Source organism: Mustela erminea, chromosome 14 (assembly GCF_009829155.1).
Source record: "Mustela erminea isolate mMusErm1 chromosome 14, mMusErm1.Pri, whole genome shotgun sequence".
Taxonomy (NCBI): domain Eukaryota; kingdom Metazoa; phylum Chordata; class Mammalia; order Carnivora; family Mustelidae; genus Mustela; species Mustela erminea.
Genome location: NC_045627.1, coordinates 12,060,273 through 12,075,229, shown reverse-complemented (window position 1 = coordinate 12,075,229; position 14,957 = coordinate 12,060,273). Strand labels below are relative to the sequence as shown.

Sequence of the window (14,957 nt, the reverse complement as noted above, 5' to 3'; positions counted from 1 at the left end):
CATGACCCGAGCCGAAGGCAGCGGCTTTACCAACTGAGCCACCCAGGCGCCCCGGTAAAAACATTTTTGAAAAAAACTAAGTAACCATCTTTCTCCAGTCCTATTTTCCAGGAGATATTTTTCAGCCTCTGAAGTTTGATCCATCTAATATATTGTCATTTAAATTACCACCTTAATAAACATATTCCTTGACTGACCCTATAAAAGCAGATTAAAATTGAGGGGGGATGGAAGGAAAAAATACAAAGAAAATGAAATAAGTCTTGAAATACTCCATTTGGACTTGGAGATTACTTGTATACATTATGATGCATTGTGTGTTCCATCAGAATTATCATGGAAAGGGGAGGGAATATTTAGCCTGATTCAGTTATCCTATACATTCTAAAGACAAGAATACAAATTCTGTCTATACCATTTCAAGTAGAAAAAATACATTCAAATCAGCTGCTGATGATTTTGCTCTCAATTATCCTTGTTTTTAAGAGTCACATGGTTCTGTTAGGGAAAAGTGCACCCAAGTTTGGAGTTGGGTGCCCAGGCTCACATCCTCTTGTCTTGGGAAAGCTGTCCAATTTTCTGGTCCTCTCTCTCCTCTGTGCAAAATGGGCATAGCAAGAGTATTATATGAAGTAATTCATAGGGTTGTTTGTATTAAGTGACACTGAAATGTATGCAAGGGCATTCTGAACATTGTAAGACAATATTATTACTATACAAATATTTTATTATTACTGTATGTACTAAAACAATCTCCAAAGGCAATGCATCATGAAGAAACTACTAGAGAAATGATCATACTGATATTCAATCCTACTTCTCTTTAGGAATCTGAATTTTATAGTGGATGAGACAAAATGATTAAACAATTTATTTATAATTGTATGGTCACTTAATGGCAGAACCATGAGTGTTTTTCTTATATATTTAGTGAAAGAGCTTAGCTACAAAGAAGTAATGGTGTGCTACAAAAAGAAAATTCTAAGAAATCTTGATAATCTGGCACTAATGAAATAAAATTATTGTCCGATTTTTAAATAAATACCAAAAAAAGTTATGAGGAAGACCTCTTTTAAAAAAAATTTTAAAATTAACATATAATGTATTATTAGCCCCAGGGGTACAGGTCTATGAATCGTCAGGTTTACACACTTCACAGCACTCACCATAACACTTACCTTCCCCAGTGTCCACCATCCAACCACCCTCTCCCTACCCCTGGTAACCCTCAGTTTGTTTTGTGAGATTAAGAGCCTCTTATTGTTTGTCTCCCTCTGGATCCCATCTTGTTTCATTGATACTTTTGAGGAAGACCTCTTGAAGTCCACACATTTTCATTCATCCATTTACTCAACTATTTAATGATAAGCTGTATATACACCTAGCAGTGTGCTAGAGAATCAAATGTTAATAGTATACAATTCTGCCTTAAGGCACTCACTGTGCAGTGAACGTGCTCCTTCACTTTAACATGTAAAGAACTGATAGTGAAAGGATATTTAGAAAACTTCCCTAAGACATTCTATATCCCTTCGGTCCAATACTGACTGCAAAATATCTTTGCGATTAGACAGATCAGTAAGACAAGATCGCTGCCTGCAAGGAACTTGCAAACTAGAGGCACTAGAAAATTCATATTTTTGCTCATGTATTTTAGGCAGATTTTTTTCCAGTGGAGTCAGGGACATTTCTGCTAAACCAGTGGTACTGGAATAATGCATTTCCTTAATATTCTGCTTCAACATTTACTGTAATTTCTAGAGAGATAATATAAATTCCACCACATTTCTGAATTGCATTTTTTCATTTGACTTTGTTTCCCAATGGAAATGGTGGGAGTAGACTAGTGATTTGCTTTATGGCAGTGAGACAGGGTTTACTTCTGAACCCACTCCTCCAGCCTACATAAAGGAGAACTGTTTATAGCTCTTCTGGATATGAGCTTTTAGAAGATTTGAATTGAACATTGAGCCCTCCTGATTAAAAACATGAATGCCAATTTTTGTCAGCCGAGTTATTAAATGTGGGATCAGGGGTGAGAAATGTCTAACTAAACAAGAGGTCATTAGAGTGGAGATGGTTCTGATGCCTTGGTAGACTACGTGAGCAAACTAGAATTAAGCCAGAGTCAGTGCACTTGAATCTGAGAGAAATGAAACATAAGAACAACCAATCACAGCAGCCAACCAGGCTTTCTCAATTAAGTCAACTGTTTAAGCTGCAGACAAACAAAAATTTCTTTGCACTGTAAAAACCTCCTCTCTGTAAAAACCTCCCCTAGTTCTGGCTGATAGAAGACTCCTAACCCACACCAGGTTTGGCAGTGCCCAATTCAAATAGGTGTCTGTACACACATAAATTATGGAACATTTTAAAATCTTTCACTTTCTCTTTTAATGGTTGGCAATACGTATCCTGATAAATAATTGAAAATGAGTATGATGTAAATTGGGCTATATCATTGATATTTCCTTTTCATTATGATTTTTTTCATTTGAACTTTTTAGGGAAGGTATGGCAAGTAAGGCAAAGATAATAAATGTAATTATACAAGGTGTTTTACCTAGAATGATTTAACTATCTTGTCAGGGACGCCTGGATGGCTCAGGCAGTTTAGCATCTGCCTTTGGCTCAGGTCATGATCCCAGGATCCTGGATCGAGCCCAGCATTGGGCTCCCTGCCCAGCGGGAAACCTGCTTCTCCCTTTCCTTCTGCCCTCTGCTATTGCCTCCACCCATGCTCTCTCTTGTACTCTCAAGTGAATAAATAAAATCTTTTTTTAAAATTAAAAAATTAAGTATCTTGTCAAATAAGTGAAATATAATTTTTGTCTTTGGGCTATATACATATACATATATTTGTGTGTATATATATGTACATATGTACATACATATATGTGTATATCTATAAAAATGAATGACTCTTTTGAGTGATCAATCCTGATTTTTCTAGATGTCTGATGTCAAAATACTGTAGTCAAGGAGGGCTAGTATAACATTTTTCAAGAATCACATCAAGTGTGACCTTTGTGTTAAGCCTTCTCCAGCTCCCATAGACAACTTGGTAGTTTTTGGCAATATGGTCTGTTATAACAGTTAAATTTTCAAGTTTAAAGAATGACGCTGAAACAGTTTTGCCGCTCCGATACTCTGTATGTCAGTAACCCACAATATGAAATTTCATCCTTGTATTTTATAAGAAATGCCACCCCCATTAGCTTACCAAACGTTCTCATTATTGATATGATTATCAATAACCTCTACTCTTTCAACCTCCTCTCACAGCCTTTTATTGCCAATTTTTTTTTTTTTTTAAGTTACATGAACATCATTCTAACTTTCTCAGGACCACAAATACATTCTTCATGCCACTTACTAACCACCAGCAAAACTGGTCTCCAAATGAATTGCATACTGTCATATCATGTCATATGATGATATGGTATTTTGAAATATTAGGGACATGTATGTGTGTGTGTGTTCTCATTATTTCCTATTTCCTCTACCTTTTCCTGGTTTAAGAGTCTTTAAACCAAGTTTTGTGTACTTATGCTTCCAGGTGGCATTGTTTTAATAGATAAATAAAAATGGAAGTCTTGATGATTTGATATTTACTTACTTTCAGATGGATTTTTAACGCACAAAGAAATTTTCTTGAGAGAAAAGGTGGTCAGAGTTTTGCTTGAAGACCCAAGGATTTTAATCTTTAATCTCCTCATCTTCATTTTATATAAAATGTCTCCTTTCTGATAATTTTTTTCTTGATTTTTCTCCTTTGGGGCAAATCTTTTTAAAGAAAACATTTACTTCAAGACTTAAATTTAGGTTGTTGCCATTCTACTCTCAAGAGTGGTTCCATTTTAAGCTTACTTTGTTCTTATGGAGGAAAAGTTATCAAATCTAGGGAGGTGTTTTGAGGTATGTTGAGTGCCAGAACAGTGCTTCTTTATTTCTAGACTTCCTGAAGTCATGGAACACAATGTGGCCCTTAATTCATTTAACTCTAATTTATTTAATTCAATTCAATGGATGCTAGGTGCTGAGTGCTGTGTAAGGCACTGGGAATACAATGATAACAATAAAAAAAAAATGGTGTTTTGGAAGGTGTGTGCTCTCTGTAGATGTGTGGAAATTTCCTCAATACGCCATAACCCTGAACGGTATAAAGGTCAGTCCATGGTCTGGTTTCTCCCATTTTCACTTAAAGCAAGGAAAGCTTTTCTCCAGAGCTGAGTGGGCTAATGCCTCCAGTTCTGTTCTGCTTCTTTTCTCAAACCCAGTGTCCCTAGGAATATGCCTTAAGTAGATGACCTACATTCTTCTCAAAGCAGGTCTCAGAGTTCTTTACTTAAGAGGGAGGCTTGAGCCCCTTGAAATGGAGGCTGCCTGTATTCTTTCTTTTTCTCTTTTCCTTATTTTACATTAAGTCTAGTGTTTCTTGGGCTTCATTGAGAAACCCTTATAGTTCTAGCTTTTGTTCTCCACCCCCCCCCAGAATATTATTAATCATTTAATTTGTTGCTTTTTAAAAGCCCTTAGTGGTCAAACAGTTTATACTTGTTTTGGTATAAGTAGCGCAAAATTAATTAATTAATTAATTGATTTAAAGATGTTATTTATTTATTTGACAGACAGAGATCACAAGTAGGCAGAGAGGCAGGCAGAGAGAGAGAAAGGGAAGCAGGCTCCCTGCTGAGCAGAGAGCCTGACGAGGGGCTTGATCCCAGGACCCTGAGGTCATGACCTGAGCTGAAGGCAGAGGCTTTAATCCACTGAGCCACCCAGGCACCCCAGAAGTGCAAATTGAAATTGTGTGTGTGTGTGGTTTTGTTTTTTTTTTTAATAAATTAGCACTGGATACTTTTTTTTTTTTTAAGGTTTTATTTATTTATTTGTCAGAGAGAGAGGGAGCAAGCACACAGGCAAACAGAGTGGGAGGCAGAATCAGAGAGAGAAGCAGGCTCCCTGCCGAGCAAGGAGCCCGATGTGGGACTCGATCCCAGGACACTGGGATCATGACCTGAGCCGAAGGCAGCCGCTTAACCAACTGAGCCACCCAGGCATCCCTTAAATTGTGTTTCTGTTTTTTGGTTTATCTTTGTCTGTTAGATGTCTAATTTGTGACTTTTATACTAGAAAATGATATTTTATTCTGAAAAAGATTTTTTTCAGAAAGTTGGCTGTGCTTTAAAAATACGTAAACAGGGGGTGCCTGGATGGCTCAGTGGGTTAAGCCTCTGCCTTCAGCTCAGGTAATGATTTCAGGGTCCTGCGATCGAGCCCCGCATCAGGCTCTCTGCTCGGCAGGGAGCCTGCTTCTCCCTCTCTCTCTCTCTGCCTGTGTCTCTGCCTACTTGTGATCTCTGTCTGTCAAATAAATAAATAAAATATTTAAAAAAACATGTAAACACATTAATGGATTTTATGTCGTTAGTTGACTAGATTTCACATCAGACACTATACTGTTGCCTACCATTGAACCATCACCAGTTTAATAAATTTGATCCTTCAAAATTAGTATTTTCTGTTCTCATAGTACTTTCCTGTTTGGGATTTTGAAACAAAATCATCTTTGTTCCCAGATTCACTGCTTTCATCTAAATGTGTCCATTCCATATTATGTATTATGTTCAACATTCACGTATTATATATAACATCTATGTCATACTCTAATATGTTTGATTTCAGAAATATTACATGGTTTGTACACACTTTGAAAATAATCTTCTTACATTTAAAGTCATCACCAGGAATAACGATATAATGCAGGAACAAAGACTGCCTGGAGAAATGAACCAGTCCTCCTACTATAACAAAATAAAACAAAGAAAGCTGAAAGAACGGAAAGTGAATTCAGAAAAGGTTATACTGTAAGATCATTGTTGGAAGACACTGGGTAGATTGCTGGGTGAATACAAAAGACATCAAATCGAAGAGAAAAAACACTATAAAAGAATGAATAAAATTATCACTTTTGTTGATGAAATGGTTGCATCTTTAAAAATCCAGAAGACACTATTAAAAATCAAGTAGATTTAGTAAAGGAATTTTATAAGATGCCTGGATGCAAGATAAGTACACATATCAAATAACTTTGCTCTTTTCACCAAGAATACCAATTCATCTGGAACTAAAATTATGAAAATAAATTTTTCCATAATAGTCTTACAATCATAATATAATTAAAAATCAAATAAACAAAAATATAAAAGCCTCAGTGAAGAAATATATGACATATAAAATGTATACATGTTAGTAAGTTATTCTTAGTTAGTAAGAAATATGACATATAAAATGTATACATGTTAGTAAATGTATACATGTTAGAATAATATTAACAGTAAGAACTAACAGAAATATATGCCAAATTCATACGTGAGAAGACAATATCTGAAAATGTCAATTCTCCTAAAAGTGATATAAAAACTCACTACAATTAGGGTTTGTATTCATTCCCCACTGCTGTATCACAAATTGCCTCTTTATCAGCTTAAAACACACTTACATTTATTGCCTCATTTAACGATTGTAGGTGAGGAGTCTGGCAAAGCTTAGTGAGGCTCTCTGGGTGAGTTTTTCACTCAGCTACTATTGACAGGTCAGTTGGGGCTGCGGTCTCAGCTGGGCAAATGTCCACTCTTTTTTTTTTTTTTTAAGATTTTATTTATTTATTTGACAGAGAGAAATCACAAGTAGATGGAGAGGCAGGCAGAGAGAGAGAGAGAGAGAGGGAAGCAGGCTCCCTGCCGAGCAGAGAGCCCGATGTGGGACTCGATCCCAGGACCCTGAGATCATGACCTGAGCTGAAGGCAGCAGCTTAACCCACTGAGCCACCCAGGCGCCCCCAAATGTCCCCTCTTCATCTCATTTTGATTTTTGGTAGGATTCGTCTCCTGTGGCTGGGGGACTAAAGTCCCCTCTTCTGTCTTCATTTTTGTGTTTGTTTTCTTTTGCTAGTTGTTGGTCAAGGGGAAGATTTTGGGCAGCAGAGACCTTCCATAGCACCTTGCCATGTGGCTTTGTTCCCTGGGTTCTCTCAGCGAGGCAGCTTCCTCTTTTGTGGCCAGCATGGGAGTCTAGTCGACTATATGTAAAGGCATAATCATGAGAGTGACTTCTCATCACCTTTGACATGAAGCATAACCGAATCATAACAATATTCCAATACTTTGGCAAATTGTATTGGTTAGAAGCAAGTCACAGGTCCCACTTACACTCAATAAGAGGATGATGATACAAGATGTGAATATGGGGGGCACAGTCGGGGCTGTTTGTCACACAGCTCAAAGAACACTTAAATTAAAATGATGCATCCTATTTTTAACATTCGTTGTTTTAATCACTAGCCTCACTGATGTAGCACAAATGAACTCAACCAGAATAAACGTCTGGCAGATTGTTTTTAAATTAAGGGCCTACCTATGGGGTACCTGGGTGTCTCAGTGGGTTAAGCTTCTGCGTTTGGCTCAGGTCATGATACCAGGGTCCTGGGATCGAGCCCCCCATCCGGCTTCCTGCTCAGCAGGGAGCCTGCTTCCCACTCTCTCTGCCTGCCTCTCTGCCTACTTGTGATTTCTCTCTCTCTGTCAAATAAATAAATCAAATCTTAAAAGAGCATATCTATAAGGTATCTTTGTAATTTTTTTTCGGGTAAAATAAATGAGGAAGAAAGATTATCTTTAAGTTATAATGCAGAATCCTGATTTTCCATAATGTAAAAAAATTTTCTTTCTAATAAAACAATTTGGGTTTTGCTAAAAATTGATTAATTTCTTTAGTAAATTGAAATTTAAGCAATCATATTTTTTGAAACTCAAATATTCAAATATAGACAATGCGTACTGAATTCATTACCATGCAATTGATATAGACTCGTGGCTTAATTATTAAAATCTTTTTTTAAAATTATTTTTAATAATTTAATTATTTTAATAAATTTTTAATTATTTTTAATTATTAAAATCTGTTTTTGCTATTTATTAGTTATGTTTTCATCTTGTAGTAAAATTAATTCTAGGGGCACCTGGGTGGCTCAGTGGGTTAAGCCTCTGCCTTCAGCTCAGGTCATGATCTCAGGGTCCTAGGATCAAGCCCCACATTGGGCTCTCTGCTCAGCGGGGAGCCTGCTCCCCCACCCCACACCTCTGCCTGTCTCTTTGCCTACTTGTGCTCTCTCTCTGTCAAATTTAAAAAAAATCTTTAAAATTAATTCTAGCTAAGCTCTAATTTTTTAATATTATAAAACTCAAGTGAATTTGTTTCATGCTTCAAATAATGTGACTTGCAGAAAGTAACTAAAGTCTTTAAGAAATTAAATGTCAGGGGAAATTATTATGCTTAGTTTCATATTAAACAGATCCACTAAAAAATGCATGTTTTAAAAAAGGTGAAACTATGCACTATTTCACATCTCTTGTCATGTCTAGGGCAAAGATTTTCATGGTGGCAAAATTTGCCTCTATTCCCCTCATTCCACAGTTTTCATTGATATGCAGAATCAATAAAATAATACTTTTGTCTCCTATTGCAAAGTCAGAATGTATATACGTAGAAAGCGTTAGATGGTGATTTTAAGGGATAATAGTACACTAGACATTATTATCGGTTTGTCTATACTGTTTCCAAATTAGTTACCTTGTATTTCACCTGTTCCTGGTGGATATCTTGACTGTTCTGTTACCAGACCAGAGTGGGTCTTCTCCTTGGTGAGTTAGACACAGAGACCACACCAGGTAGAGTTGCCTCACAGAGTCATAGTTATCTGTTCCAATAAGGAGATTGTGGGGAATAAGTTCCCAAGCTATAACTCCTTGAACAAGGGAGAGTAGGCTCCTTTTATTAGGGCTTGGGATGCATATTTAAGGACGGGTTTTAAGATTACAATGAGGCTGAGGCACATTCTGATTCATCTGCTCAGGTGTCTTCGTCCACTGTTTCATTCTGTTTCAGTAGTTTCTTCCTTAGTTCATTTCTAAAAGGTAAGATTGACAGTTAAGCACAAGTTTCTAGGTGTCTCCTGAGTTGGGAAGTCAGTTTGGAGTTCAGGGATGTCAGGCTGGTGACAAAATCCGTCCTCTGATTTTATTCTTCCTCCTCATTTCTTCACATCTCATGGGGAAAAGGTCCGTCTTCTGCAGCTACTTCCTGCTGGACATGGCTGTTGTCTTGGGGGTCAGCAGAGGAGCAGAACTGCTTCCCAGCTAGGCTGAGCCATGTTCGTATGTCCCGAGGTTTAGCCCCGAGGTGTTTGTGCCCTTGTGTTACTACCATCCGTAATTCTGTGGTCTCTGTGCCCTTGGTCACAAGTTGGACCAAACAGTTAAATGCATGAAGTCCAAAAAGTAGTAAGAGTAGCAGGATTATCAGCGGTGCCAGAAAGGGGAGAGACCACATGATGTATGTAGTGCCCTTTTGATAGCATGCCCGACCTCACCGGGAGGTCCTCCTCTTTGCATACCTGCTGAAGGTATGCAGCCAAGCTGCCTGATCAAAGATTTCCTTAATATGTACTTTTACTGCACCTGAGGTATCAATCCAGGTATGACATGAAATATTAACTAATGTTCAGACAGTAACTTCTATTGACAAGTTGTCCATGGTCAGTCTAGTGTAAGGTCATTCTGGACCAGAGGATATGTACACAATCCTTTTTTGATCTATGGGTGCTAACAACACATCCAACAACTTTTCCGCCCATGCACCCTGCTCTGATACTACCTATTACTTGTGTTCACTAGGGATTGTAGCTTCCAAGTGGTGCTTTAGTGTGCTACAGCTTTGGCACAAACTATGACACAAACTACTCTCAGCAAAGTGTTCATTTTAATATCTGAAGAGCTAAATCTTTGTACCCTGCCTCCAGAACCTGGTGAGGACCAGAAAACTATCCATTCTGCCACATAGACTCTACCCTGTACAAACAGTGAGCTGTGGAATTCATTACTGAACCGTCACAGAGAAAACGATTTAACCCAGGTGCAGCAAACAATAAGACTGAAGAAACCAGAAAGCAGAGCTAGTGCTAAATAGGCTAAAATTGTTACCAGATAAATCTAAGTTCCCCTGCCCATCTTCGAGTGCCACTGGAACAGAAGCTCTAGGTCAGTGAGTGTCTCACAGTTGTGTTTGTTGTTATCTAGCGTTGGTTGCACGTCTTCTGGAGTTTCTGGTCTAAGTGCCTTTTTCAGCCCAGGATGGTGGGTCCATGACCCAGCTCTCTCTACTTTTAGAGAAGAATGTGTGGTTAAGGGTATTAGGTGGGGCCCTTTCCACTTAGTTGATCTTGTGGTGAACCACTTTTCCAAGATTTGAGATTCACTCAATCCCCCAGGTTTATATGGGAGAAGCCTGATTTCAGTAGGCAGGAAGGCAAAAGTTACTATACTTGTTGAGTGCCTCCACTACTTGCAGATAGTATATGATAATTTATGATTAATATATATATGATTAGTAGCCAAACAAACTTTCAGATCTGGCAACAAGAAGGGAGTCAGAGCCTTTAGGAAGATGCCTCCCATAAGCCGTTTTGAAGGGGCTAAATTTTAATTTATTCTTTGGGGCAGCTCTTATCCTGGTTGAGAATTACTGATAATAGTTCTAACCAATTTCCTGTGTTTCTTGGCACAATTTTGTGAGGGTATTTTTCAGGGTTCTTTTAGCCTGTCCTTCCAGAATACCAGTTCAGAGCAGGCAGTGGCGCCCATTCTTGGCAGCACATGACTCTGACCCTGATAATAGCCCAGTTCAGAGATTCCCTGTACCTCTCAGTTACCTGTTCTAGTATCTGCAGTCACTTCTAGGACAGGGTGTCTCCAGTTTATCCTTCTGAGCCTTATGCCTTTCCCCAATCTTGGCTCGGTAAGTCTTTACTATCTGTTGGCTCTAGGATGCTTTTAAGGGATTGCTTTTTAAACTAGGTCTAGTCTTTTAACTTGTTTTCAGCAGATATTATCAGTTCTATGTTCAAAATACATCCAGAATTCTACCCCTTCACCACACTCACTACCCCTCCCCTGCCCTCGCCATCTATCTGAAATGTAAACCTATCTCTCCAGACCTCTTCATTGGATGGGGTTTCACTTTCTAGATCTTTGTGACTGGAGTGGACTTGATCACATGCTTTATCCCACTCAAACAGGTCGCTCTTGGGTCCGTCCCTGAAGCTTATTATAAAGGGATTTGCAATTAACCCAAAGTTAGGAATCCAAATATGGCAAAATCCAGACAATCCCCCCAAACCCACACAATGGCTTGTTGGCCCTTAGTGAGGCTAACTGACACGTTGCTATTTTCTTTTCTTGTGGAAGACCTCCTTGTCTCCTAGACACCCAGGTGCCCCTCAGTAGTACCATTTTCTTTTTCTTTTTCTTTTCTTTTTTTAAAAAAGATTTTATTGGGGTGCCTGGGTGGCTCAGGTCATGATCCCAGGATCCTGGGATTGAGTCCCACATCGGGCTTTCTGCTCGGCAAAGAGCCTGCTTCCTTCTCTCTCTCTTTCAGCCTGCCTCTCTGCCTACTTGTGATCTCTGTCAAATAAATAAATAAAATCTTTTAAAAAAAAAGATTTTATTTATTTATTTGACAGAGAGAAATCACAGGTAGGCAGAGAGGCAGGCAGAGAGGGGGCAGGGAAGCAGGCTTCCTGCTGAGGAGAGAGCCTGAATCAGGGCTCAATCCCAGGACCCTGAGATCACAACCTGAGCCGAAAGCAGAGGCTTAACCCACTGAGCCACCCAGGTGCCCCAGTACCATTTTCAATAAAGCATGAAACATATTTACTAACAAACCCAAATTTATCTTTAGTTTTTCTGTAATGAGATAAAAGTAAGTAAACCTATGTTTAGTTATCAGTGATTCAATAATTCACTTAAATATGAATTCAACCTGTTTTATCATCCAACCCAGCAAAACCTTAAAGTTTTAGGTCACCACACATTTTGGAAGCTTTATAAATTCACCTATAGACCTTTTTATCTATTCAGTGTACTTGTTCTTAACAACTACCCAAACAAAATCAACCACCATCTTAAGTCATTTTTGCTCACAAGTTTGTAATAGGTACACCATGAATTGAGATTGAATAGAAGTGGATTATCTGATTGTATTTGATGTTGATAATTCCCAAAGACATGCCAGTGTTCGACCAACTTGAACATACTAGGGATTATCCCAGATCATTTGAATTTAAAAAACATTTGGGTTAATTCCGATCTTTGTGTTTTTTTTAAATTTTATTTTTTGATCTTTGGGTTTTAGATTATCCAATCCTTACAAGTGCTTGCTTCAAACCTATTAAATAGAGTTCTTTTATGATATAATTTCAGCAATACCATCCAGAGGTTGAAATTACCAGATGGAGACTGACACAAACAAAAGCCTTTTAGTTGAGATTTGCATTTATTCTTTTTTTTAATTAAAATTTTTTCAGTGTTCCAAAATTAATTGTTTATGTACCACACCCAGTGCTCCATGCAATACGTGCCCTCCATAATACCCACCACCAGGCTCACCCAACCCTGCACCCTCCTCCCTTCCAAAACCCTCAGTTTGTTTCTCAAGAGTCCACAGTCTCTCTTAGTTTGTCTCCTCCTCCGATTTGCATTTATTCTTGACAAGTAGCCTTACAGAAGCTGCAGGGTAGATTTTGAGCACAGATTCTTTTCTAGATGCTTATCTTTTAAAAGGTCTTTTGGTCCCTGAGTGGGGGCCAGGGACACTCACCCACAATGTCTTCCTTTCTTCCCCTGGGTTGCCTCCTATGGACTAAAGAGCTATTGCCAGAAGGGCAGCTTGCCTTTCCATTATCTTGTCCTCTCTTCTGTTCTCCACCACACCCTAAAGTTTATCTGTATTGGCTGAGCAGAATTAGTGTTAGGACCAATAGCCAGTGTTTGAAGTCCTCTGTGGATATCTGGAGCATTTTGAGATAAGAAATAATTAATAATAATAATGTTATTATTATTATAAGTAATAATATTAATGACCACTTGACTCTTTTTGGTCTTGGGATCCCATTTCTATAAGAAAAGAAAGAAAGGACAAGGTACACAAAGGTCAAGCCGACAAGGTAGAGATTCAGTCTCCTGAAAGCAGGACAATTGTTTCAGGCATCCCCAACAGACCAGATATCGAAACCAAATGCTGACCAGGTGGGACAGACATTTCTCCCTAGACTGGTCACTGTCTGATGCCCCCATTTCACTGGGATAGAGCAACCAAGCCCCTGAATGGCCAAGTTGCATGGTCTTCCAACCCCTGGGGGTGTCTAGATTCTACTCCAATGAGCATTCAGTCCCTCATAGTATTTCCTGAAGGGCCCTGCTCCTGACTGTTTCACCACCTTGCCCAGACCTTGTGAGACGACTCAAAGTGGTAACACTTTAACAGCCATTTGGTGGGATGGGTGTCATATGCCTCCCTTGGGAGATCCTCTGAGCAAAAGGTCCGTGTGGTGCTAGGTCTCCCAGTAGGCTACAATGCCAATCTGGCATCCCAGGTGCCAAGAAGGGAGACTACCTGGAGGAGCCCACTCCTGCCAGAATAGCTTGAATGGGCTAGCCCAGGTACCCACTACTCTGACCACTAGAAACCAGGGGACTGGAGGGCAAACCCTCAGAAGGACAGCTATCCCATCTGGGTCACCAAATTTGTTACTGGACCACAATGAGTCCAGTCCTTAATGATCTATGGACAGAGACCACACCAGCTTGAGTTGTCCCCCAAGGTCATTTTCACTTCTACAAGCAGGGAAATCACAGGGAAAGCAGATTCCTTTTACTAGGGTTTGAGATGAAGATTCAGAGGGGTCTTAGTACAGTACCGTATATATTATTGATTTTTGAGTTAATAATAAGATTTCTTTAATTCTCATGCAAAACACACCTCCAAATGTCTACCTCTATGTGTATTACAAATGACATGACATCTCATTCACACTTTTTATGGGTGTATTTGTGTGCTGATGCCATCTTACGATCATGTAGAATTTCATCCTTTTGGCGAGTCACATCTTATGGGTTGGTAGTCTCTTCCATTGAGTTATTTTATGGGCTAGCTGTTCAGCTCTATCTGTGGATTTTTTAAAGTATATTTTATTTATATTTTATATGTATATAAAAATATATAAATATATATAAAAATAAATATATAATATATAAATATATAAAAAATATATAAAAATATATATGTATATTTATAAAGTATACACATTTTTAAAAGTATAACATGTATAAACAAAATTCACAAGTCATAAATGTGACAGATCAGTGATTTTTTACCTGTTGACACACACTCTATAATATAGATCAAGAAGTAGAACATTGCACTAGAGATTCATTCTTCCTGCTCTTGTTTCTATTTAAAATCACAGAATAGGAATCTTTTGTGTAAGGCTTCTTTCACTCAAAATTATGTTTGCAGGAATCATCCGCATCATTACCTACAGCAAGAATTTGTTCATTTTCCTTGCTTTAGTGTATTCTAGACAATTTATTTGGCCATTTTACTACTGATGTGTGTCTGGGTTATTTCCAGTTTGGAATCATTATGAAAACTGCTACTAAGATATTTATGTACTTGACTTTGGGTGTTCGCATTTATGCATTTCTAGGTGTACTTATTCCCTGGCCCTGAGGGTGGAATTGCTGCGTTTTAGGGTTGATGTATTATGAGTCCTCTTTCCCAGGTTACAATATAAACTCCTGCCACCAGTCTGTCAGTGTTTCGCCACCTTTGCTAAGACGTGGTATTATTAAAATTGACCTAATTTTAATCATTTTGATGTGCGTTTAGTTGTAAGTCATGCTTTTATATGCATTTTTCTGGTGACTGATGAGATTAAGCATCTTTTTATATCTTTACTGGATATTTGCATATATATTGTAAAAGTTGTCAGTTCATGGGGCAACTGGTGGCTCAGCCAGTTGAGCATCTGACTCTTGATTTTGGCTCAGGTCATG

At 38.4% G+C, this 14,957-nt stretch overlaps 1 protein-coding gene across 1 annotated transcript in view; it reads left to right on the top strand.

Annotated features, from left to right (window-relative positions):
- LOC116573599 overlaps positions 1–14,957 on the top strand; it is a 273,878-nt gene that overhangs the window by 150,750 nt on the left and 108,171 nt on the right. The window lies entirely within an intron of this gene.